A 25,404-nucleotide genomic window follows, 5' to 3' on the forward strand; every position below is an offset into this window, starting at 1 on the left:
AGAAAGAAAAGTGAGTGTCAATTATGGCCAAGTTCTTCTGCAAAGAGATATCCTGTAGTAATTCTTTTGTGACATAAACTGAAGAAGCACAGGAACTGTCAATTGCATCTACAACTGACTTTATTGCATCAAAATTATTAGCGTAAAAACGTGCAGCTTCAATCCATGTACCCCACCTAGTTATCACAGGCTGTGGAAGTAAGGGCAAATCAGGATACATTTCTTTATACAATTTTATGCGCACAGGTGCCTTGAGAAAAACTTTCTTGATACTAGAAATTAATTCATTCACAGAGGAGAATACTTCTCGAACAGTCTCAGCCAATCTGTGAACAGCATGAGCCAAACATGTAATATGAAGCATTCTGGGATAAAAAATTTCCAGTGCTTCTGCAGATTTGACCATATACGGAGCGGCATCACTGACAAAAATCAAAACATCTTCAGAACCATCTCTATCAGGCCATAATAATCTGATAGAATCATTGACACACCTTGCTATGGTTGAATGATTGACTTTTTCAAGGGATTTGCTTGCTAGAAGATGTGGTCGAGTTCGAGTAGGAATATTATCCATTTTTCCACAAATAAAATGAGCAATATAGCGACTGTCTGTCGTCTCATCGAATTCAATCCATATAGGGCCATCTCCAATATCTCGTCGAATATCATCCAGTACTTCGTTATATATCGGTTCGTTCGGTTCAACTGCAAACGTGGTTCTTTCTTAAAGTCGATTCATCGGGAATGATCTGATTGGTACAATATTTTTTAAAAAACTGTCTTAAGTTTGGATTATTTAACTTTTTTAAAGGAATATTGCTGCTTACTAAGACTTTGCATAAATCACTAGAAAAATCACTTTCCTTTTTAGCTGCTTGAACAGGAATAGTTATTAAACTTTGAACAAATCCTTTTGCATTCTGCTTTTTCTTCGCGGAGTGAGCATTAGTCTTTATATATTGATCGATTTGGTACTTTTTTTTCACAGGAAATGTGTTTTTGACAAATCACACAAAATACTGTTTCCCCATCGGTCGTAAAGTCCTTCCCATAGTCCGAAATCCATGTCTTCATTAAATTTGATTTAGTCGACTTAATTTTTGGCATATTATAAAATTCAGCAGTCAAAAATCACGTTCGAAGCTTCACTAACTACGTATTCAACTGATGGATGTCGAAACTATCTATCGGATGGACCATCGAAATATGTTAGAATAGCAGATCTCTCCGAAAATGTATTCACTCCACCTTTTAACTAATCAATCACAGGAAAGGGAGGTCATTTTCTACCTACCATAGAAGCCTTATTTTTCCCACACAGATTGACAATTATTTATTCCAGGAAAAGACATCCCTTCATAGAATATCTGACCATCCCTTTCTGAGGTCTCTATGACGAATGTCTGTTTGGGTGGACCCCCCTTCCTCACTTCTACATCTTTTTCACGTGATTGCAATCACCCCCAGCAACATCAATCCAGCTGACCCTTTCTGTGGTGATAAAGAACGACAAAACAAAATTTAAAGCGTTCCTTATGCTAACATAAAAGGAATAGTGATATGGTTTTAGGAGGGAAAAGCCATAAAATGCTGAAAATATGCATTTATAAGAGCAAATATACGTTTATATGCACAAATGGCAAAAAGTGCTAAAATATGCAATTGCATATGCACGTATGCAATTGCATATTATCCGCTGTCTAGTTATTACACTGTCTCATTCGACTTTTGAAATTTCAACTGCAAACGGAATTGTTTAACTTCCTAAGAAATGTTTTTTCCGAGTAGCACTAAGAAATAATAATAAATGAACACTATTTTATTTTTTTTAGAAAGTTCCGATGAATTATAAGTAATTACTTTTTTCAAATTAAGAGCAAAAACGATTATCTTACGTAAAACTTATCTTAATATCGCGAAAATTTATTTTAATTCAATATACTTTGTTACTAAGTGAATAAGGCCAAGACTCTGAAGTGAACAAATGAAAAATTTCAGTTATATTAAAAAAATATGAAGATGTAAATAAAAGTCGACATGTTTTCAGAGAGCCAAAATTCAAGCCACGTCTTTCACGTTTAGCCAGTTCTGTGTTGGGCAGTGTTTGAAGCAAATGTTTAGCTCGCTAAAATAGTGTAGCACCCATTTTCAAGACTTGCACCCATTTTCAAGACTTTTTTTTTTTACCAATGGAAAGTAAAAGTAAAATACAAAATGAGAAGCACCGTGTTAGCCGAGAGTAAAACAGAGAATGCCAGTGCAACTCTTGCTCAACCAGACGCGTTTTGAAAATTTATATAAATGAAAACAGTAGATAAAACAGTTATCAATAATGCGATAAATCACCTTTTGCCGCACATGTTTTCAATATTGGGGATACATTGAATTTCTATAATGCCAAATTTTTAACCACCCATGTCACATCAGCGCATTTTGATACTCACAAATCTTATTTTATTTATACGAATGCTAATTTCCCTTGTAGTTTCTCAACATTTCTCTCACACATCAAAATGCATTTTGCCTTGTTATACCACTCTCGAACTCTGCGTTTTTTTTTTTTTTTTTTTTTTTGTCTTTATTCAATTTTTTGTTGTCTATGTCACTCTCGGGTACTGTGATATTCCCTTTTTTTTCCTTTTCATATTTTGCTGGCAACTTCACGTTTTCTGTTTAGAATCGCTTCGGTTTTCTTCATTCACGTATGGCGATTCTTTAGAATGGGCTTCTATTTCTGAGTGCTCCAAACATGTCCACTTTTATTACCATTTTCATATTTTTAAGGCCAATGAAGTTTGTACTTTTACAGGGTTGTCACAGGCGACTAAAATGCAACTATTTGCAACTATTTTCAGCATGAGGCGACTATGGCAACTTTTTTTTGCCTGAAAAGGCTAAGAAAGCAAGTATTTTCAGGAAAAGGAGACTATTAGGAGACTTTTCTGTACTCCTAGCAATGTTTTTTTAGCATAAATTGGGTTGAAAACCTGCGACCCACAAAATCTTCTGAACACACTGAATTTGTTTTCTTGAAAAATAAAAAATGTAAAATGAAAATAAAAAAATTAATAAGAAATAAATAAATAATTAAAAAATTGAATAAATGAATAATAAAAGAATAATTAAATTTGAGTCATCACTTTTTAATGCTTTCAATTTGCCAGATTCTATTGTAAGTCTTGCGTTTCTCGATCGCCATTTCAACGGTTATTGCTATGAAATTCTGCACGATTTAAAAAAAAAAAACAATTTTTAATATGATATTACAATGCATGAATTTTGAATCTGAGAAATCACTTTTTGCAATATATATATATATATATATATATATATATATATAAAATTTGCTAAATCAATTATTGATAAAAGGGAAAATTTCTTGGAAAAAGTTTTTTTTTTTTTTAACGAAAAAGTATTTTTTGAATGAATTCTTGTAATTACAAGCATTTAATTTTCTGCAGATATGCAAATTTTTTTATATTAAAATTTAGCGATTGAACACTAACGTTTATATAAAAATTATCATATTTGCCACCAACTTGACTAAATGGATCATGGTATATGACAATTAAGTCATTTAATAACATTGTAGTCTTATTTTTGCTGAATTTTAGTTCTTATTTAGGCAACTATTTTCATGCTTTAGGCTACTAAAAGCAACTATTTTGTTCATTTTTTTCTGTGGCAACCCTATTTTAGTATACTACATTCGAGTCTCAATCGTTATTTTGATAAGAATTTTATGCTGACTAAAACAAACATTTGTATTATTTTAACAGATCCTTAAAACATTAAAAAAGCTTGCATCTGTATTAAAATTAAGAAGTTATTTGAAGTAATCTTTTACGTTATCTTAAGTCATGTTTTATTTTAAATTAAAGTTTCAAAATTTTATATTCAGATATTTGGAATTATTGAAATTGATAATTGAATGTTGTGGAGAATATAAACGTAATAAAATACATTTGCTGCCACGATTCACTTTCTTAAAGACCTTACGAACTCAACTTTAAAAGGAGACTATCATATTAGATATGTGTATGTAAGAATCATAATGTAAGTTCACATAATAAAAAGAACTAAGCAACGAAATTATAGTAGCAATATTCGATGATAAATACAGCAGATCGTAATTAAAGAACATGCTCTGCAAAATTTTATGGAAAATTTACGAAAATTCGTTTTAGAATGTATAGAAACATTACTATGCTCTTTGCAAATTGTCTTTACCCCCCAAAAAAAGACACGTAGCTCACATATTTGGCAAAATAAAACGATTTAAAAAAAATGAATCATACAATATTCTTAAACATTCATATTTCAATACTTTTGAAATGCCATGAATAATGAACTAATTTTTTCAATAATAGAAAAAAGAAATATCGTGAATTATGTAAAACCTTAATAATGTGCATTATAATCTCTTCCAGATGATCTACATGTTTACGGAATCTTTTTAATGATTTTCCTTACAATTACGTAAATAATATAAAGAACTAATGCAAATTTGGTACAACGAAAAATTTAAAAAAGTTGAAAACAACTTATAATATATACTCATAATATACAACTTGCCACATAAAAAGTTCAGGTGTTCAAATCTTGTAAAATTATAAAAAATTTATGTATTGATTGAAATTTTTTAAAAGGAAAGCAGTCTTTGCTTTTTAGACAGAAATAAGTTCAAAAATTGCCTGTTGCCTAGAAACTTCGAGATATTTTTATATTAACTACTAAAAAAAGTGTTCTCGATCTCAACGAACACAATACAATAAATGATAAGGTTTCCTTTTTTTATTATCTCAACTTCCTTGTTCAGCAACCGAGAAATACTAAGTAATTCTACTATCTTGTCTATCAGACAGTTAGTTTATGGTTATTAAATTACTCCTCCTAATTGCTTTCCCTTATTTTAGGACTACACTAAATGTAGCTTCCTAGCTCCCAATTTTTTGAAATTTTGTCTACACCCCTATATTGCGGGTCACGAATTAAAATATTTTATTTCATTACGGTTGTTGAACAGCAGACCCAATTTTTTTGTTTACTACTACTAATGTTCAAATCCGTAGCCTCGTAATAGTGAACCCAATCCAGAAGACGAGGAAACTCCTGGATTAAGTATAGGGAGAAATATGCTTTCGTGGAGGACTTTTTCTAGGAACTAACCCTCATTTGCTTTACACGGAGAGGAAGACCACGAAAACCTCCGACGGTTAGCCTGACGGCAAGGGGACTCTAGCCCATGATCCGTCTACCACCGAGGATATTTCACGTCAGCACAGTGGTCAGTGCTAGCGGATATCGACCAGCCGTCGCCGGGATCGAACCCGGTTCACCTTATCTGAAGGCGAACGCTCTATCCCCTGAGCCATCGGGCTCACGAATCAAACTATGAAAAAAATCATAGATGCGTTAATTCAGAGAAAATACGTTTTTGTGCCTGATTTTGTAAATTAATTAATAATAACAACTAAAGCCGCGATGGCTGAAAGGATAGAGCGTTCGCCTTTCATTGAGGTGAACCGGGTTCGAATCCCACGATATCTGGTCGCTACGAATTCGCATCCGGCTTGCACCAACCACTGTGCTGACCTGAAATATCCTCAGTGGTAGACGGATTATGTGTTAGAGTCCTTTAGCAGTCAGGCTAACCGTGGGAGGTTCTCGTTTTTCTCCTCTCCATGAAACTCAAATGTGGGTTAGTATCATCAAAAAGTCCTTCACGAAGTCAAAATTTCTCTTAATACTTGATCTAGTAGTTCCCTTGTCTTGAAGATTGGATACAAAATGACAAAGCTACGGAGTTGAACATTAGTAGTCGTAAACTTAACAATTTGGCCGGCTGTTCAACGACGGTTATGAAATAAAATGGCCAGAGCTAGTTAATTAACATGTTTGAAATCCTTCTCTGGAACCTTTAAGATTGACACTTAGCTCGTATAAATCGGATCATTAGAGCAAAAATTATTCAGTATATCTTGTTTTTTTCCTCTTTTTTTTGGCGCATAGAAGCATTAACTGCAATTATTAAAAGTAAAAATAAAAATCGCAAACTGAGATCGGACAATTATTGGCAACCACTTTGATTTTATTTAAGTCAAAAAATCTGCCTTAATTGAGACATAAAAGAATTTAAACAAATCTTCAGATTGATGATAATTTACAACTGTTTACCTGCAATAGGAACTGAATAGTTGTAATATAGCTCGTATTATTGATCCTAAAGTATTATTGTGTCCTATTTTTAGAAGAACCAATTATGAGTTTCAATAATTTTGGCTTTATTTCATATAGATGTTGTATAATGCGAATCACATAATTATATTCGTAGTTATAATGAAATATTATGCATGATTTAACTGTGAATAAAAAGCATCGCAATTAATCAAAATAATGTATTGTAGGAATATATGATGAGGAAAGTGAATAATCCGGAAAACTTAAGAGTTTTTAAGGAATATTTCAGTTAATTTATAGTCTCTACATCTAGGTTTCTAGGCTGTAGATAATATAAACATGAATTTTAATTATTTGTTTATGTTTACCTATAGTTGAGAAAACCATATTTAGTAATTATTTATATTTAAGGCCAAGTGATATCTAATGAGATAATGCAGGGATGCCTCAGGTGACTAAAATGCGACTATTTGCAACTATTTTCGCCCTGAGGCAACTATGGCTACTTTTGTCACTTGAAAAGGCTATAAAAGCAACTATTTTCAGGAAAAGGAGACTATTGGGAGACTTTTCTGTGCTCCTAGCAGTTTTTTATTTTAGCATAAATTGGGTTGACAACCTGCGGCATCTTCTGAATATAATGAAATTTTTTTTTTCTAAAAAAAAAAAAAAAAAAAAATGAATTGCAAATTTGAGTAATCACTTTTTAATGCTCTCAATTTTCGCGGATTCCATTGTGAATCTATTTTGTTTCTCAGTCACCTTTTCAACAGTTATTGCTACTAAACTCTGCCTGATTTTAAAGAATCCAATTTTTAATACGATACTATGATGCATTAATTCTAGCATTTAAAAGTATTTAATGTTCTGCAAATATACTAATTTTTTTTTCTATAAAAATTTAGTGTCAGAACACTAACGTTAATTTAAAAATTATCGTATTGGCCGTCAACTTGACTAAATGGATTACAATGAAGTCATTTGATAAAATTTTAGTTATGTTATTGAAAAAAATTGTTTTTATTTAGGCGACTATTTTCATGTTTTAGGCTACTAGAAGCAACTATTTTGTTCATTTTTTTCTGTGGCAACCCTGTAATGCAGATCAAATGATATCGGGACTGGGATAGCCTGGTTAGTAGGGCACCGGGCCCATGTCTAAGAGAGAGTGGGTTCGATCCCCGTCGGCCGAACACTCCCCGTGAATTAAATGGTGACCGGTGCACGTTAAATCTGTCGAGTCACAAAGTCCTCCGTGCTAGATCAGTACCTCCTCTGGAGGTACTGATCTAAGAGTTACCTCGTCTTCTGGATTGGTTCAAAATAACAAGACTACAGAGTTGAGTATTAGTAGTCATAAACCCAAAATTGGGTCGGCTGTTCAGCAACGGTCATAAAATAACAAAATCTAATCATATCTAATGAGATATCTAATAGTATATCTAAATGAAATGTTTATTTTATTTCATTTTATCGGGAGAAAATTCTGCCATGTAAAGGAAACAATCTAGAACTTGCAGGGAGGTCTATATTAGCAGAATTTCTTTAAAAATTTGATTATTTTACATATTTACTTTACCTTATATATTTATAACATTTTGTATGATGATATTGTATTATAGGTAAGAGTAATACAATTTTTTCATTCATAAAATTTCTTTTTACAGAAATATGCATCCTTGGAGAAGAGCTCTAAGTTTAACAAGATCTGTTGAGGTAAATAAATAATTTTTAATAAGTCTTTTGTTTTGTATTTGTTTCATAATTAAATTTAATGTGTGTAAAAGCTGTTTTATATCTATTCTAATATTGGTCTCAACTCTCCCTACTTTTACATTTGTTCATTTTTCTCTGTTTGGTAAATTTTGTTTTTCATTTACAGAATATCATTATCTTTTGCCATATTAAAACTATTTCTCCTTTTCATATTTTAAGATTTTTAAATGTTTTTTCTTAAATTAATTTTAAATTAGTTTTTGGTTACGATAGTGCTAGATTTTTCTTAATTTAATTTTTTTGTTTTGTAATATTTTTTAATGATTTTTAAAGCTTTATTTAAATACATTTTTCTATAAATATCAGTTTATCATTAGTACAATTTTAGTAGTACAAGAGTTTTTGTGTTCATTCAATTTTTAGCTTCCAATTTATTGTCGAGTTATTTTAATACACTTTTTTGGATTATACAGAATTCATTTTATGTTTAATGCCTATTCAAGTTCTTTCTTAATTTTATTTATGCAATAGTTTCACTTAACTTAGTGTGTGTTTTGCTTTTGTAACATTGGTATTGCTTTTTTTATTTTTTTGGTACATTATTCTGTCTACGTAGTTTTTTTTAATCTTTAGCTTTATAAATAATATATATTCTTATATTAGATCTTGAATTGTCAACTAGTTTTTTTTCAATTACTTTTAGTTAAGTATAGGCTATTTTCAATCAATTTTGTTTTGTAAATTGTATTTTTTTGTTATAAAATTTAAGCATAAATTTATATTAATACTTTTCTCCTTTTTACTGTTTAAATTTTTATGCATAATTTTTTGTTTGCAAATTATAGAATTTGATTTATATTGTTTAATGAATGTAATACTCGTATACCTTAATTTTTACATGTTATGCTTTTGAAAAAACATTTTTTGATTTATGAATAATATGTTAATGTTTTTTTCTACTTTTTTCTTTTTCAAAATTTACACACGACTTTTTTGATATGCATAAAAAATAACTTTTCATAGGAATGTTTAAAATAATTAGAAATAAGGATTGAAAACACTGACTAACAGCTATTTAAAAAGAATAAACTAAAGTTTCATGTGTCTTTCAGAACATAAATTAACAAGTTTTAGAACTTAATAAATATGTATAAAAACTATTTCTAATTATGCATAGCAAAATATATTATTTCAGATTGTTTTTTTTATTAAATCTTTTAAAATTTCCCCCTAGAAAACTTTGTCGAAAAATAATTTTTATAAATAATTTATCAAATTTTATTCGGCCTAATATTTGGCCAAATGTTCGACGAACCGAATATTCCACAAAAAGGCCGAATATTCGTTACATACCTGAAAAAAAACCTATCTTCAACTAATTTTATTTTACATATTTATCTTACCTTACCTTATATATTTATCCCATTTTGTATGATGATATTGTATTGTAGGTAAGAGTAATATAATTTTTTCATTTATAAAAATTCTTTTTACAGAAATCTGCATCCTTGAAGAATAGCTCTTAAGTTTAACAAGATCTGTTCAGGTAAATAAATAATTTTTAATAAATCTTTTGATTTGTATTTATTTTATAATTAAATTTAATGTGTGTAAAAGCTTTTTTTTGTATTTGGAATACTCTTTTGATGCTTTTTCTAATATTGGTCTCAACTCTTCTTTTTTTTTATTGGAGGCCCCTTATTTTTTGTGATCACTCAAAAGCTTCTTAAAACTTACTACGTTCTTATTTTTAACAGTATTGTGAATTTTTTTTTACAAAAAGGGACATTTGTTCTTTCTGGTAAATCTCTTTTTAATTTACAGAATATCACTTTCTTTTGCCGCATTAAAACTATTTCACCTTTTTATATTTTAAGTTTTTTCTTACCATAATTTTTAAAATAGTTTTAGGTTACGATAGTGCTACTTTTTTCTTAATTTACTTTTTTTGTTTAGTAATTTTTTTAAACTGATTTTAAAAGTTTTATTACATTAATTTTTCTATAAGTTTCAGTTTAGTATTAGTACATGTGAAGTATAAAGCATTAATATTAGTTTTTGTGTTCATTTAATTTTAGCTTCCAAGTAAATGTTTTGATGTGATTTACGAAATTCTGATTTTCTTTTACTTAATCCATATTTTATTATTTTTGTTTTTATACTTCATGCCTTTTGATAATATCTTTTTGTATTTTAATATTATTTCGAAACTGTAATATCTGTTAATTAATTTGTTGTCGAGTTATTTTAATACACTTTTTTGAGTTATTTACAGAATTTTTTTTATGTTTAATGCCTTTCCAAGTTTTTTCTTAATTTTATTTATGCAAAAGTTTCACTTTAGTCTGTGTTTGCTTTTGTAACATATATTGATTTTTGATTTTTTCGTACATTATTCTGTCTACAGATTTTATCTTTTTTGTATAAATAATATATATTTTTATATTAGACTTTAATTTGTTAACTTCGTTTTTTTTATATTTAATTGCTTTTAGTTTAGTATAGGTTATTATCAATCAATGTTTTTATTTGTAAATTGCATTTTTTTTGTTATAAAATTTAAGCATAAATTTATATTAATACTTTTCTCCTTTTTACTGTTTAATTAATTTTATTTTGTATATATATATATATATATATATATATATATATATATATATATATATATATATATATATATATATATATATATATATATATATATATATATATATTGTAAATTGTAGAATTTGATCTATATTGTTTAATGAATGGTAATACTCGTATACCTTCATTTTTGAATGTTATGCAATTACAGCATTTTTTGATTTATGAATAATATGTTTGTTTTTTTTGCTTGTAAAAGTGTTTTTATTTTAATTTAAGTATTAGTACACTTCACATAAGTTTATAATAGTATTATTTTATCTACTTTTACATTTTAGTTATTAAGTATATTTACTTGTTTGATTTTTAGAGTTCAATTTACTTGAATTTAAATAATATATTTAAGTTTTTGTATTCTATGTATTAGCAACTCTTTTTTTTATTTCATTAATTTATGTATTAAATTTAGTTTACTGTTAAAACATTTAAAATTAGTTTCCATTAATATTAGTCTCCATTAATATAAGTTTCCATTAATATTAATTTATCTTTATTAACTGTATTGTTTATATAAATTTTTTTTTTGATTTACATGATTATATATTCTAATTTTTCTTACGCATATTTTTCACTCGTTTTTAAAATAATTATTACTTATTAATAATTTTTTTCTATGTTTTTTTCTTTAATTTACTAAATTTCATTTTATTTTGCCAAATAAATAATATAATATATAATTTGTGCTTTATGTGTTTACAATTTATCCTTTCCACTATTTTTCAGTGTCAAATTTAGACTACCCATTACTTTGTGTTTTGAGAATTAAAAAGCCAAATCTGTCATATTTTTACTTAGAGAAAACATACTTTGGTGTCTAATGACATATTTTAGAAATAGATATACTAATTATTTAGCTTATTTAAAGCATTCATTAAAACAAAAATTATTTAGGGTGATATCTCTTTTTTCCAGCTCACTGTAAGCAGTTTACATTAATAGAACCATTATTATTTCCATCTATTGTTATCCTATTTTTGTTTAAGTTTCAAAATTTGTTATTTATATTTTTTCAAAAAAAATTTTAATCTGATTTTTAAATTATTTTTACTTTAGAATTTCATTGGTATTCCAAATTGTGAACAGTTTTATTTAATGTCATTTAAAGGTAGAATTGAATTACTTAACTTTCGGAATTTGGTTTCCTCTTACTTTATAGGTTGAAAGCTTTCTAAACTTATGTTTGTAGAAGAAAAAAAATATACATACATTTTTATAAGGTTTAATTGAATATTACTACAATTAATATTTGTCACCAATTATTAGTTCTGTCAAAATGTTACTGCACTTGTAATGTTTTACTGAAGAATTACTTTAGTTGTAGTCTGAATATATTGTTAAAATTTTCAGTTAATCTTGTTTGATTGCAAAATTAAATTATTTTGCTTGTAGATTTTAGATTTGTGTGCTATTGTTTAATTCAAAAAATTTAATTTTATTTTGAATTGTGAATGATATTTTGAGCTAGAGTATTTTGTGTACTTTTTTCTTTAAATACTTTTAATTACTCTGCGCTTAGCTTTAGTAAACTTAAAAGTAGTTTTGTTTCAATTCTCTGTTGAGTTTTCTAGTAATTTTGTGCTTCTATAACACAACTTTATTTTATTATTTAGGTTATTATTATTTATTTAATTACTAACACTTTTTTATCTATAGATTGGAGTTTTACTTAAATTTGTATTCTATAAGGTTTTGTATTATTGCAATTAATTTTAGTAAAATATTAGCATAATTATTTATTTTTCTTTCTATTAATTTTTTTCCTTATTTACTTTATTTTGCTTATTTATTTATTTTATTTAGTTAGTTAATTTATTTATTTATTTTTATTTATTTATAGATCTATTAATTTTGCTTAAATGTTAGAATATGATTTACTTTCTTTTATATATATTATTTATTTCAATTTTTTTCATTTTAGTTTTGTGAAAGTTTATGTGACTTTTTTTATTAATTTTAGTTAGTCTTATTATTTTATGTTAATTTTTCTTAGATTATTGTTTAATTGTTGCCATTATCTTTGTTTATTGTTTCTCGTATATCATACAGAATTTGTTTTTTTTTTGTTAAATTAAAATAAAACTTTTATTTTATGACTTTAAAATTCTTTTCCTTCATATCTTTTTTTGTTTTGTTTTAATTTAGTATTTGTTTGCATCGATAATGAGAAAAATCTTGCAGATTTTCTTGCAATTCTGAATGGCAACGGAAAAATAACATCATCCATGAAAAAAGGAGTTATTAGCTTTGATTTCAGCTAATATATAATAGCCAAAAATTTAAAGCATAAATTGATAATTTCTATATTTATTAATTGCGAATTAAAAAAGAATAATGTTAAATATAATTTCAGACGAACTAGAGTGTGTTTTGGAGCAAATAAATGTTTTGGAGCAAATTTAATATTGAACATTTATATCAATTATATAAATAATTTAAAGCTTCTTTAGCTCATGACCTATTTACTTCTAGATGTTATCTAATTATATAACAATTTTCTGATTCAACGAACATTTTTCACTAAAAATTACATTTACTGAAGGAATCTTATCTGAAATAAATATTGTTTTTCAAACTTATAACATTCATATAAATTACGCTGTTTTATTTATTTTTCTTTTATCACTTCGATGTTTTTATTTTTTCTTCTGTATTTTCACATTGATTATTTTATTAAATTGGATACTTTTATTGATGTAATATAGCAATTTAGAAAAGAAGAAGTTTCAGGTCAACCTTTTTTCGAACAACTTTTCTGTTTGCAAACATGACTTCGAATTTATAAGTCTTTATAATGAATTTAATCTACATCTACGCATCATAAGTAAATAACATTTGGGAAATATCAGAAGGAAACAATATTAATCAACCCTTTATTTAACCTATCATCCTTTTTCACTATCTACGAGAGATCATTAATAGCTAAGGCAGGTGTTTAACAGTTTACTACTAAGTAGAACTTTTTTTTTATGTCCAGACATCAGTAAAGCAACAACCTTGATTTTGCTTCACTGATAAGAAACAAAGGTCTCTGTAATCAATCTATAGTTTCAAGAAATTATAAATTTTAAAAAATTTAGTTTTAAATTAATATAAATAGAATTGTTTAATTCTGTAGAAAAATATTATTTAAAAAATATTGACTCGTTTTAGAGCAAAAAATTTTAGATTGTTTAATGATTTATAATTTCTTTTCATTTATTCAGAAAATATATGAGAAGAAATTAGAGAAATAGTTTAGAGAATTTTAAGAAATATTTAAACTATTTTCGGTGCATAGTTTAATTTATGGTAAATAAGTTTACAATATGAAAACAAAAGGACCGTCTTCCTCTTTACTACTTAGAAACGAAGGATTTTGTTATCATTCTATAATTATAAAAAGAAATGTGTTATAAAGAGGTAATAATAATGAACATTTTGTTACAGTGTCTACAACAAGGGAACTCAGACCTGTGGAACTGCTTTTGTGATGCGTTGCTTACAGCTGTAGAGTCATTCGATGAAGTAACATAATTTTAGGGGGAAATCTAGTTTAAAATAAATTGAGTAATGACCACTAACTATTACTATCCCCCTTTCCCTGAGCTAATTAGAATTCTATCCTTATACTTCAATTATAATGGAATGTGACACTCTAAGAAGTTTCATCATTAGTTCACAAAAAATGACAACGCTAACGCTAGAATCTAGATGGTTTCTTTTGTCAAATGTTTTACAGAGTGAAAGAAAGATCTTACAGGTCTCCCAGTTCTTCAACCTCCTTTCCGGGGATTTCACAATGATCTAGGATCTACTGAATTCTCTATTTAGGATCGCTTGAATATGATTTGCTTCATTATGAACTTGATCCTCTATGTATAATAGGTTCGAACATTTTATTTCAGTATTATATTGAATGCAGGTATATTCATATACTGGTGGATGTAATTAAAATAATATTTCGTGTTGGTGTCATCATTTACCTCCAAAACATAAGTTTTAAAATCAAGTCTAGTCCTCGCAGATACATTTTAAATTTAGAGAAAGTCATTTATGTACTCAATATAATTTTATATTGACCTTTACCAGCACAAATACAAAATGCTGTGCTGAACATAAACTGTTGTAACGTGTTGTCTTAGCATTACTACAAATTCTAATAATGGGTAAATTAAGTAAAACTTTTTCGGTGTTAACACTGAAAAAGTTTAATTTAATTTACCCATACAGTTATATACACATGTTCACTTTTAATTTGCTTGATATGAGCTGTTAACCGATAATATCGATTAGGGTACGTAATTACAAAAATATTTAAAAATAATTCTAGGAAAAGGGGTCAGTGATCCAGAAATAATATACTATATGAAACGGATGCAAAACAGGCGACTCTCCAGCGGCAGCAAAATGTTTACCCCTATCGTATATTGCCCGCGATAGCCACAGAACGTAATAAAAACTAAGAGAATTTATTTTTTTTTTGAAAATAAAAAGAAGACTGATATTAAGCAGTGCACCGAAGCTTCAGAAGCTTATAATCTTAATATAGTTTTTGATCACTTATCTCAATATTTTTAATGCCACAAAATAATAACGCAATACTTTAAAATTAATATAATCACTTTTAAAGTTCTAAGATATCATTTCATAGCTAATGTGAGTTGCTTTTCGTTTGTGTTTTCGAAGGTTTTTTGTTGGTTTACTACGCCTTTTAAATACAATACTATAACGATTCCTAAATTTGTGTTTGATAAAATTGAATCGATAGATCATTTTCTTCACGAGCGCAATTCGAAAATAATAAGTTTTATATTCAAATAAATTTTAATTTAATTTTGAATTATTAGCCCTTTTGATTCGTGTCTGTTCTCATTCGCTTGAACGAAATAAAGGAAACATTATTTCACTTGTATGCAAAGCAATATAAACTGTGTAATAAGTGCAAGTACAAAATCGTCTCTGGGTTGGTTTTAAATACAGCAATATATATATAAAAAATCCATAACTTCCAGTGAAGGAACGTATTTTTTTTTTCCTTATTTTTGTGTTACTTACTAGACTAACATTTAAATGTTTGAATTGAGTCTTCGGTATCAAACATTCTATGTAGTTACTATATGAATCAATAGATAGAGCAATCAAAATTTTAAGCTAACTTATTATTCTTTTTTACTTGCCACAATTAAGTATTTAACATCAGTAGATTCTGATTATTAAAATACAATTAATTATAGTGAGAAAAATTTCCAATATTGATGACAGGCATTTATATTAAATAAATAAAGTATAAAATAATTGCTTAAGAGAGGATTTAAAGCATTTCATCATGACAGACTTCATAACATATAAAAAAACTAATAAATTATTTTTAAAAATGGTTAATCATATTAGTAAATAAACATACAATAAATTCAAAATAACTTGTACGTGATGGATGCATAAAATTGTTTCGTTTTTTAAATTTAAAATTTTTTCGTCGTCATTAATTGAAGGATTATTAGCTATGTTTTTTTCTAATCAGAATGTTTTTTTCTAACAAATATGAAAACAATTTTGTAAAAACTTGCTCATAAATTCACGATTAATAAATATACAATTCAGTTAAGTTGATTTTTAAAACAGCCTATTCATAAACACCCCCTTATCTCAGTACCTTATTATGCTATGATGCTTTAAAAAAATAAAACGTAACTTCAATAACTATATTTTGAATTCTCTTTTTCACAGTGAGAAAAATAAAACTATTACATGCAAACACTCACCTTATAATTTTTTCGAAGAAACAAGGTGTTGCAGAGATAATAACAAATTCAAAAATTTTTTCAGAGAAGTCTATTTGACCAGGTAATCCAAAACATTGCTAGGTGACTTCCTATTGTTTGGCAGTAAGCTATTGTTACCAATCAATTTAAAGAAAAACTTTTAAATTCTTATTTTTAATCAATACTAGCCGCCTAAGGCGGCCAGCTGTCCGCCACGCTGAAGGTTTTCACAAATAAAGTTTTTTAAAACATAGCAGGAAATCTGAAGATTAGTGGACAATTGGGTATAATATGAAAAAAACACAACTACTTCGATTTAGTAGGAACAACATATGACGCAATGCTAAACGAATGGAATTTAGTTGTTGTTTATTTAGTTATTGTTATTAGTAGTTGTTGTTATTTGTTTTAGTTGTTGTTGTTTATTTAGTTGTTGTTGTTTATTTAGTTGTATTTAGTTTCAATAACTTTTCTTTATAATGCAATAAAATCTGGCGAGCAGCTATTTAAACGATCGAACACTTCGTTTGTTTATTTGCGGCTTGAAGTTAGGCTCGCAGAAAATGCCGTTCATGGGTTAAATTTGGTAGGAACAACACAACCTGTGACGTAGGCTATATTATACCCAATTAAAGTGTTCCTGTCCAGCAATTTTGTCTTTATATCCAGTTCTGCTGCAGATGTGTTATAGCTTTTGAGGATGTTTGAAATTATATAGCTACAACGCTTAAGAAAAAAAAACTAAAATGCATACATGAAAAGAACACGAAAACGAATAAATTTTTTATGGTATCAATTTCTATTATTATATAATTTTTTATGGTATCAAATTCTATTTCTATATCTGTTACGTCAAGCACTCAGGTATTATAATTTGATCTAGTTGTGCTTGTATAATTTTGATCTAGTTGCGCTTTCTACGTCATTTTGTTAACATCGTTTGGTTTGTTATTTAACATCGTTTGGTTTGTTATTTCTAAGTTAACTTTCAAAAAATTGGCTGGTATCAGCATTTTTATTCTTAAAGTTGTTTATTTTTTCTTTTAGAATTCGTTCCTTTTTAGCGAAATGTTTTTCAACCTAATCGAATTCTTTGCCGACTGTTCTCTGCATATATAAAGAAAATAAAGTAAATATTTTTAAAGTGTTGTGAAAAGAATTTTTAGTTGTACAAAGTACTACAATATCGCTATAAAAGTTATCGTCTTCGCTTAAGAAAAAAAAAAAATAGAGCGTGGAAAGAAGAAGAAAAACTTATTATAACAATTATGAACAGCGACAAATATATCAAAGCGAAGCGTTCTATTTACGTATCGAATATGTTGCCACATTTTTAATACAAAAGTTAAACTTTTCTCCACTTTAATAAATGTAAACTAATGCGAATTTTACAATTAAATTATTAATTCCTTTGTATATTATTGGTTTAAGTTGTCGAAAATTAATATTTCAATTGTGAGGTTCGCATTAGCATACATTTATAAGAGTGGGGAAAAGTATATGCATTTTTTAAAAGTTTTTTGAATATGGCTCTTTGAAGACGAAAAAGCAGACGAAAAGCATAGACTTACAAAATGACTGATAACTAAATAACTAATCAAAATTTTTGAAAAAGAAAAAAAATACTTCTTCATTATGTCAAAACACAATTATGGGCCGAGTTTCGTGCCTGGGCGAGGCTTCTGGGGCGATATATTGTGATTACAGACACACACACACACAGCCGCGTTTATTATTATGTATAGATATATGAAATGTTCCTGCACTGGGTAGTGTTCCTTCACTAGTTGGTATACCCTACATAGGGCTGGTTTCATTCCTGTCTTAGAGCAGAAGCGTCCTCGTGACGTCATGCCGTACATAAATCTCGGAGATAGCGAAAGCAAAGATATTATGAAAACATCGCATCAAAAATAAGTTCGTCTTTTTCTTGATACATATTAGCTTACAAACTACGCAATTAACGCATTATTTTCGTTCAAAATTTTTTCTTGTTCATAATATTAAAAAAAAATACCATTTGAGACTAATAAAAGTATAATACTAGTTGTCATAAAGGACATTTTAAATATTTGAAATGAGACAGTTCAGTTATAACTTTCATTATTAAAAAACAGTGAAGCAAATATCGACACTTTTTTAGCTACATATTATTTGATAACAATAAGTTGGGAATCCTGATTTTAAAATATGCTGATAGAGGCAATTTGTTCATACTTAATCATTAGGAAACATCAGCCTTTAAGAGTTAATTACTGAAACAAAATAATAATATAGGTTCATAATAGTATTAGAAATTTTACAATTTTTTGTAAATATTTAAATTTTAGAGAATATTATTAAAAGCAATCTTACATATCTAGAATAAGAACATTAAAAAATTTGTTACAAAATTTGGAGAATTTCAACTATTAATTATATATACTATTCCTTTAATTTTCTTGGACTTAAATCCATTTCTCTTTGCCTGCCATTCTTTTTGAAGTAACGAGTCGGTTTCTATTTAGATGGCAAATTCTTAAACATATTGCAGATTTATATTAGCTAGGTTATTCCGTTTGCTACGTTGAATTCGTTTTACATAGTTGTTCATTTACTTTAGGGAATACGGGGAAAATTATATTTTTCCTTTTTTGTTTCTATTAGAATTTTTGCAAGTTGCAATCGCGCAAACTAGCATTTCGTTAATAATTTCACAATTTTATTAATTCACTTCATAAAAACTGGTGAAAATCACTATAGAAAACAGCGAATGTCTTCAATTACGTCACGAAAAGGAATGCTCCAATGTTGAAGTAAAAGTACAATCAATGCTCCGCCGTTCCGTCACAGGAGATAATTGTAGGTTTTGGAGCAGCGAAAGTTTCCTCCAAAGAGTGAATCTTTCTTTCTTTAACCCTGACTCCAACCTACATTATTTTAATATTGGTGTCCATACCCCTCTATTATTAATGGTTATTATTAGTACTAAAATTCACTTAGTTATGGTCAATACTCAAACTCGCCGTATTATTATTGACTCTCAGTTGTTGGGTGCTTGAACCTATTATCACTTGATCTAAAATTGAATATACTATTTTCATGTCAGTTCTCATATACTCCGTTTTTTTTATTGGTGATCGAACTTACAATCGTTGATTAGTCATCGCGTGAACACACTAAATTTTTCTCGGTACGCGACAACCTTATTTTTCCAATAGTACACGCTAGTATCGTTTGATCAACATTTAAGCCCACTATCATTTTATCTCTATCATTTCAGTTTTAGTTCTCGAACCCACCAACAATGCTTGGTATTTAAACTTGCTATCATTTGATCAGCATGCAAGCCTACTATCTTTTGAACCTATTTCTGATTCCGTTTTCCAACTTAGTTAAACTCCATATCACTATCCTTTTATTCCGTACTATCATTTAATCAATAATCGATCCTTCTACTTTCCATCAGTACTCGGAACCAATATCCCCATCGGCAATTGTTTATACTATCATTTGAATTTGACTTGATCCTACTCTCAATTATTACTCTAATAATCGTACCAATTTGGTTACAGCAGTAAATTCCAGATTCTGCGTGATTTACTCCTCAGCGGACACTTCTGTTTAGCAGTTTTTACCAAGAGTTTCAACTTGACCCAGATTCCTCAAAATTAACATTTTTCTACGCTATAGGATGTGTCTAACTTTACCAATTATTTCCCTTCCAAGTTAAAAATGTATTTTATGGTTTTGAAAGTTGACACCTACACCAAACATTTTACTGACTTCATGAGTATCTTTTAAGAAAAAAATTTTACTTTTGAATAATTTTTTTTTATATTAAGAGTGTAAAGCAATGATATATTTCTATAAATAATGCATTATTTGCAGGGGAAAAAATTTCCATTTTGCCGAATAAATTTACTATTTTGACCGAATCATAAATTAGCGACAGCAATTATTCTTACATATTATAATAAGAGGATATCAAAGGCGTCTCTAAAAAGTCTTATTGGTGATGAAATAACATAGTTGTCAACTTTTTCTATTTCCCCTGGAAGATTTAACTTTTATATCTTGAGTGTTAGCAACATTTATACTTTGATATTTTATTCAGTGTTTAATATATTTGATTTAAAATTTTTTGCTCGCCATTATACCTTATCAATTTAACCATCTGTATAAACTATCTGACAATCAATATCGTGCTAAAGAAATTTATGATAAGTGTTACGAAATTAAGTATGAGTAGAGTAGTATAAAATCTTCAAATCGAAATATCCTTTGCAATCTGAGGACCACAACATTAATTCAGGAAATCGCGAAGGCCGCGCATGTATTAGAATAAAGAAATTCAATAGCAGGAGGAAATTGTGTAGTAGTTCATTTTAGGTACTGAATATTTTCTGTTTTGGAATTTTTCTCTCGGAACGAATTAAACTAACAGCTGTTTCAACTACAGTGTGCTTGCAAATTTACTTTATGGATGATACAAAAGACTATTACTGTACGCTAATTTGTATCTCTTTATTTCGGATGAAACCGGCTTGCTTACATTCTGAAATAAGACCGTCACAACGAGTGATTGACAATGACAAAATTGTGAAATGGCTACCTTAAAATGTACTTAAGCCTACTTTTTTTTCCCAAAGCTATTTTTTTTTAAATTGTCACGTGTTATAATTTCATTTATGTTTCTTGAAAAAAATAAAAAGTAAGAATATGAAATCTTGTAAGTTTGCCGAATGGTCAGACAATATTTGAATAATAGTAAGAATCTAGGAGGTCGTAAAGACTTCCCATCCCGGGGCCCCTGATTATTTACACAGACAGTTTAAGGCAGCCATACTTTATTCGCTTTTTGAGAGTCGAAGTCTTCTATCACATTATTAAAATCAATTTCCTGCAAGATTCAATGCTCGTGATTGACAAAATGACTCATACTTTTTTTAGTCATACCATTTCGTTTTTTATTAATTTTATTCTGGTTATTGTAGTTGTAGTTCATTTACGTCGCACTAGAGCTGCACAATGGGCTATTGACGACGGTATGGGAAACATCCTTGGGGATGATCCGAAAACATGCCATCACAATTTTGATCCTCTGCAGAGGGGATGGCACCCCCGCTTCGGTAGCCCAATGTAGGTAGCACGCGAAGTCGAGCACTTGACGGTAGGACAGTTTAACGAGGACCAATACCGCACACCCTCGGTCCCTACGCAGACTGATCCAAGTGGTCACCCACCCGCACACTGACCGCAGCCAGCGATGCTTGACTTCGGTGATCTGCTGGTCTTAACGATCAGTCCACTGTGGGACAATTTTATTCTGGAGAAAGAACGTGCGCCACTACAAGTTTTAATGAATTATTTGCATAAGAAGTTTAAGGTAGCCATACTTTTTACGCGTTTTGACAGGTGAAGCCATCTAATTAAAATTACTTCTCTCGAAAGGAAAACGTATTGTAGTAGTTGAACTTTTAAATCAGTCTATCGTATTTATGCCATTTGAGTTCGTCAGTTCAACAATAATCAAAAAATATGCGAAATAAATTTATACTCACAATAACTTATTACGTGAAATTGAAATAAAACTGATATAGGTGATATGTTTTTATTCTCACACGAATTAAGCAGCATAAAATAGGAAGAAATATAAAACAGTTTTGTTGACTGGCATTCAAAACTCCCCTTTCCCTAAACTGCATAGCACAATCAGTTTTTATCACTTTTTCTGTTCTACAAGAATGTATCATTCGCGATATATTATGGTCGGTGAGAGCTGAACTAATATTTTCTTTCAATATATCATCTCTCTCACTTGCTAACCCTTCTTTTTTTAAAACAAATTAGTTAGGATAAGAAAATGTTATTGAGACTTTTGACTTTCCGGGGACCCTGGGTTCGGGCTCATCCATAAGAAAGGCTCTGACTAACATTGATAAAACCATATGATGAAGAAATTTCATTTTTCGCTATATTCACAAAATAATTAAAGAAATTAGGTTTGTTACACATTATCAAAATAATTAATAATCTTCTAATATATTGAATAAACTTATTGAATAAATTTATTTAATAAGTTTCGGACTCTGTGTTCAGTCGATCATTCAGGTATGACTATATGATTGGACCTACGAATATAAATACACCTTAAGCTGTTTTTATCTCCTTCTCAAAACGTAATATAACAATCGTCATCTGTTCCTCTTGAACAACTAATACTAAAAAAATTAACAAATAAAAAAAATAATAAAATGTCGACTCAACTTGAATTTGTCGACTGGATGAAATCGCTGGCGGGGAGCACTAGAAAGAAAAAATTAAAAAAAAGAGGTTGAAAGTTATAGAGGCCTTAAATGTGGTCAGTTAAAAAAGTATAGAAAAAAATAAATGAATATATATAATTAAAATACAGAGAAAACATGAAAAATAGAAATTAATGAGAAGAAGGAAAATTATTAATATAAAAAAATTTCTAAAAATATTAAAAAAATTTTTTATGTATTCAAAAAAACACACACAATTACATCAGCTAAAAAGAGTGCTTTCTCATGTTGTATCGATATAGCCAAAGCAAAATATATCAATACAATTGTGTGAGGAGCGTGCAAGCATTTTTTTGATATAATTTGCTTTGGTTATATTGATACAATATTAGAAAGCACTTCTTATTGCGGATATAATCGTGTCAGCTGATGAAGAGATTATATCTTTTTATTCATTTTGTTTTCCAGCTTTTTAAAAAGCTTTTTTTTAAATAAATAAATAAAATTTTTGCTTAAATATATTATTTTAATAATTTTATTCTTCTCTTTTCATTAATTTTTATTATTTTCCATGTTTTGTCAATATTTTAACTTATTTTATGAGTTCTATCTATCTATCTATATATATATATATACATATATATATAATTAAATACGAGAAAACACGAAGAAAGTTAAGAAAAACAATAAGTTTCATTTAATGCGCTTAAGCTGCAAGTAAACAGAACTCATTAGATATGTTTTGTTATTTTTTTACTTATTATCCCCCCCCCCCTTTTTTTCTCATTTGTCTATTATTTTTCTTTGCTTTATTCTTCATTTTGAACATATATATATATATATATACGATCTATCTATACTCTTTATACAGGGTTCCCACTCTTTCAACAAAGCAAACATTAAGCACTTTTAAGTACTTTTTTTCAAAATTAAGGACTTAAAAATAGTATGATTGTTTATCATCGAATGCCACCAGAGACAGTGGAAATTGTTTACTTTCCTAAAAAAATCAATCAATAAAAAAAAAAATAAACAATTTTATTATAATATAACCACTGATATAAATGTATTAATTAACAGGGTTTGCCAAAGAAGTACCACAAAATTTTTGCAAACCCGGGTCGGGGGTTTTTTTGAAAAAAAAAAAAAAAAACATTTTCAGATTGTTAAAAGTTAACATCATTCATATTGTAAAAGTTAACGTATGAAACTAATCTGTATTCCATTTTTAATGATTTCATTGAAATTGATTTGTAAAATTAAGAGCAGAAATTAGGATTTGCAATTTTTTACATGCATATTAAAAAAAAGAAGAGTAAATATAGAAATTCGGTAAAAACATTGAAAAAATTATTTTTAACAAGTTTTTATATTTCACTACTAGACTAGCAAATGTGTTATATTTACTTTTATGATGAATGGCACAAAATTATTTCCAGCCAAACCTGTTGTTAGGAATTGACTTCACATAATGTAAACATTCTGGTAAAAACATGAACTAATTTTAAAGCAACCAAAAATTTAACAAAAATTAAAAACAGTACATTAAGTTGTAATGTTAACTGAATAAAATGATGAATAAAATCTAAAGATCTTTTAGTTGAGTAGATTTAAATTTTTCTGTAACAATCTGCTTATCTTTAAGAAATAAAAATTATAGAGTAACAATCTAAAACTTTTAAAAAAAATTTACATTGTAACATAACAAATTATAAATAGTTACCAAATATTTAACTTTCTTGTTAGAAGTTAATCATGCTTTCTAATTTAGTAATCAGGAAAAAAAATTTTAAGTATTTTTGGAAAAAAAACGAAACAAAAACACATGAGGTTTACATCAAAAATCCAATAACTGATGTATTTGATGAACTGAATTTGATGAAAAACCAAGATGGGCTGGGATTTTTCAAACCCTGTTTCTTACAAATCTGTTTAATTTTTAGTGCAATCGTGAATTTTAAAAAATTTTATGCTTTCCATAAATTTACAGTTACTTTATACATATTGAAATATTATACAAATTTATTTAATTCTACAAGATTTTAAGAAATAGATTTTGTTATGGATTCCAGTTCAAAATTTTTTTCTGATATTTCTTTTTTTAGCATTTTACTTAATCCCTATAAGCAGATGCGTTACTAGTAGAACTAAATTTCTTGAATTCTGTTAATTTCGAAGGTTAGCGTGGGTCTTCCCTTTAGGTACCTTAAAATCGCCCCCCCCCATAGCACTATTTCTTCTATGTGCAGTATCCTCCTTGACATACTATTTTTTTCTATTAGAATGCTTTTTATCTCCTCATAGAGTATCATTCTAGGTAAAAGGCAGAATATATTAATGATAGGACAGGCTTTCTTCCCCTTACTAGCACCTCCCACACATTAATTTTTGTCTCTCTAAAATGCTTTACCTTTGATGCATGGTCTAATTCTAAGTGATAAGAGAGCGACACTTTGTTTAAAAAAATTGAAATGAAAAATTGTTCCCATCAACAATAGTGATGCTAAAAAATTAAGGACTTTTAAAAACCTTGAACCAAAATTAAGTACTTTTAAGGGCCCTTTATTTTCCAAAATAAAAATTAAGCAGTTTTTAAGGACCGTGAGAACCCTGTTATATAGTTGCAGTTTATGCACAGTTAATAAAACTTAATTATTTTCTTCATTTTTTATTGTGCTATATATATATAAATTTTACAAATGTTTTTTTTTTTTAATCAGAAACTTTATAGATATATGATAGAAACATTCAGGTAAAGTTCTTTTTATAACTGAACATTTTATTTTCTCAGACAACTCTCAATTAGAAGTCATTTAAATAAAAGCTTAGCAAAACTGAATGAGAACTGATAGCAAAGATTAAAAAAAATC

The 25,404-nt window shown here is 28.1% G+C and overlaps 1 protein-coding gene and 1 long non-coding RNA gene across 5 annotated transcripts in view; one reads left to right on the plus strand and one right to left on the minus strand.

Moving 5' to 3' along the window:
- LOC147810060 (uncharacterized) overlaps positions 1 to 7,899 on the plus strand; it is a 553,747-nt gene extending 545,848 nt beyond the window's left edge. For all 4 annotated transcript variants that reach the window (XR_015434124.1, XR_015434121.1, XR_015434123.1 and 1 more), the window contains exon 4: positions 7,851 to 7,899. This is a non-coding gene — a long non-coding RNA (uncharacterized LOC147810060). The remainder of the gene's footprint in view (positions 1 to 7,850) is intronic.
- Positions 1 to 16,896, minus strand: part of LOC147810069 (pre-mRNA 3' end processing protein WDR33-like) — a 99,619-nt gene extending 82,723 nt beyond the window's left edge. The window contains exon 1 of the mRNA XM_087164942.1: positions 16,287 to 16,896. The gene's annotated coding sequence lies outside the window, so the exon portion shown is untranslated. The remainder of the gene's footprint in view (positions 1 to 16,286) is intronic.
- Between the last annotated feature and the right edge of the window lie 8,508 nt (positions 16,897 to 25,404).

Source organism: Parasteatoda tepidariorum, chromosome 5 (assembly GCF_982258835.1).
Source record: "Parasteatoda tepidariorum strain Cologne lab strain chromosome 5, Ptep-v5.0, whole genome shotgun sequence".
Lineage (NCBI taxonomy): Eukaryota > Metazoa > Arthropoda > Arachnida > Araneae > Theridiidae > Parasteatoda > Parasteatoda tepidariorum.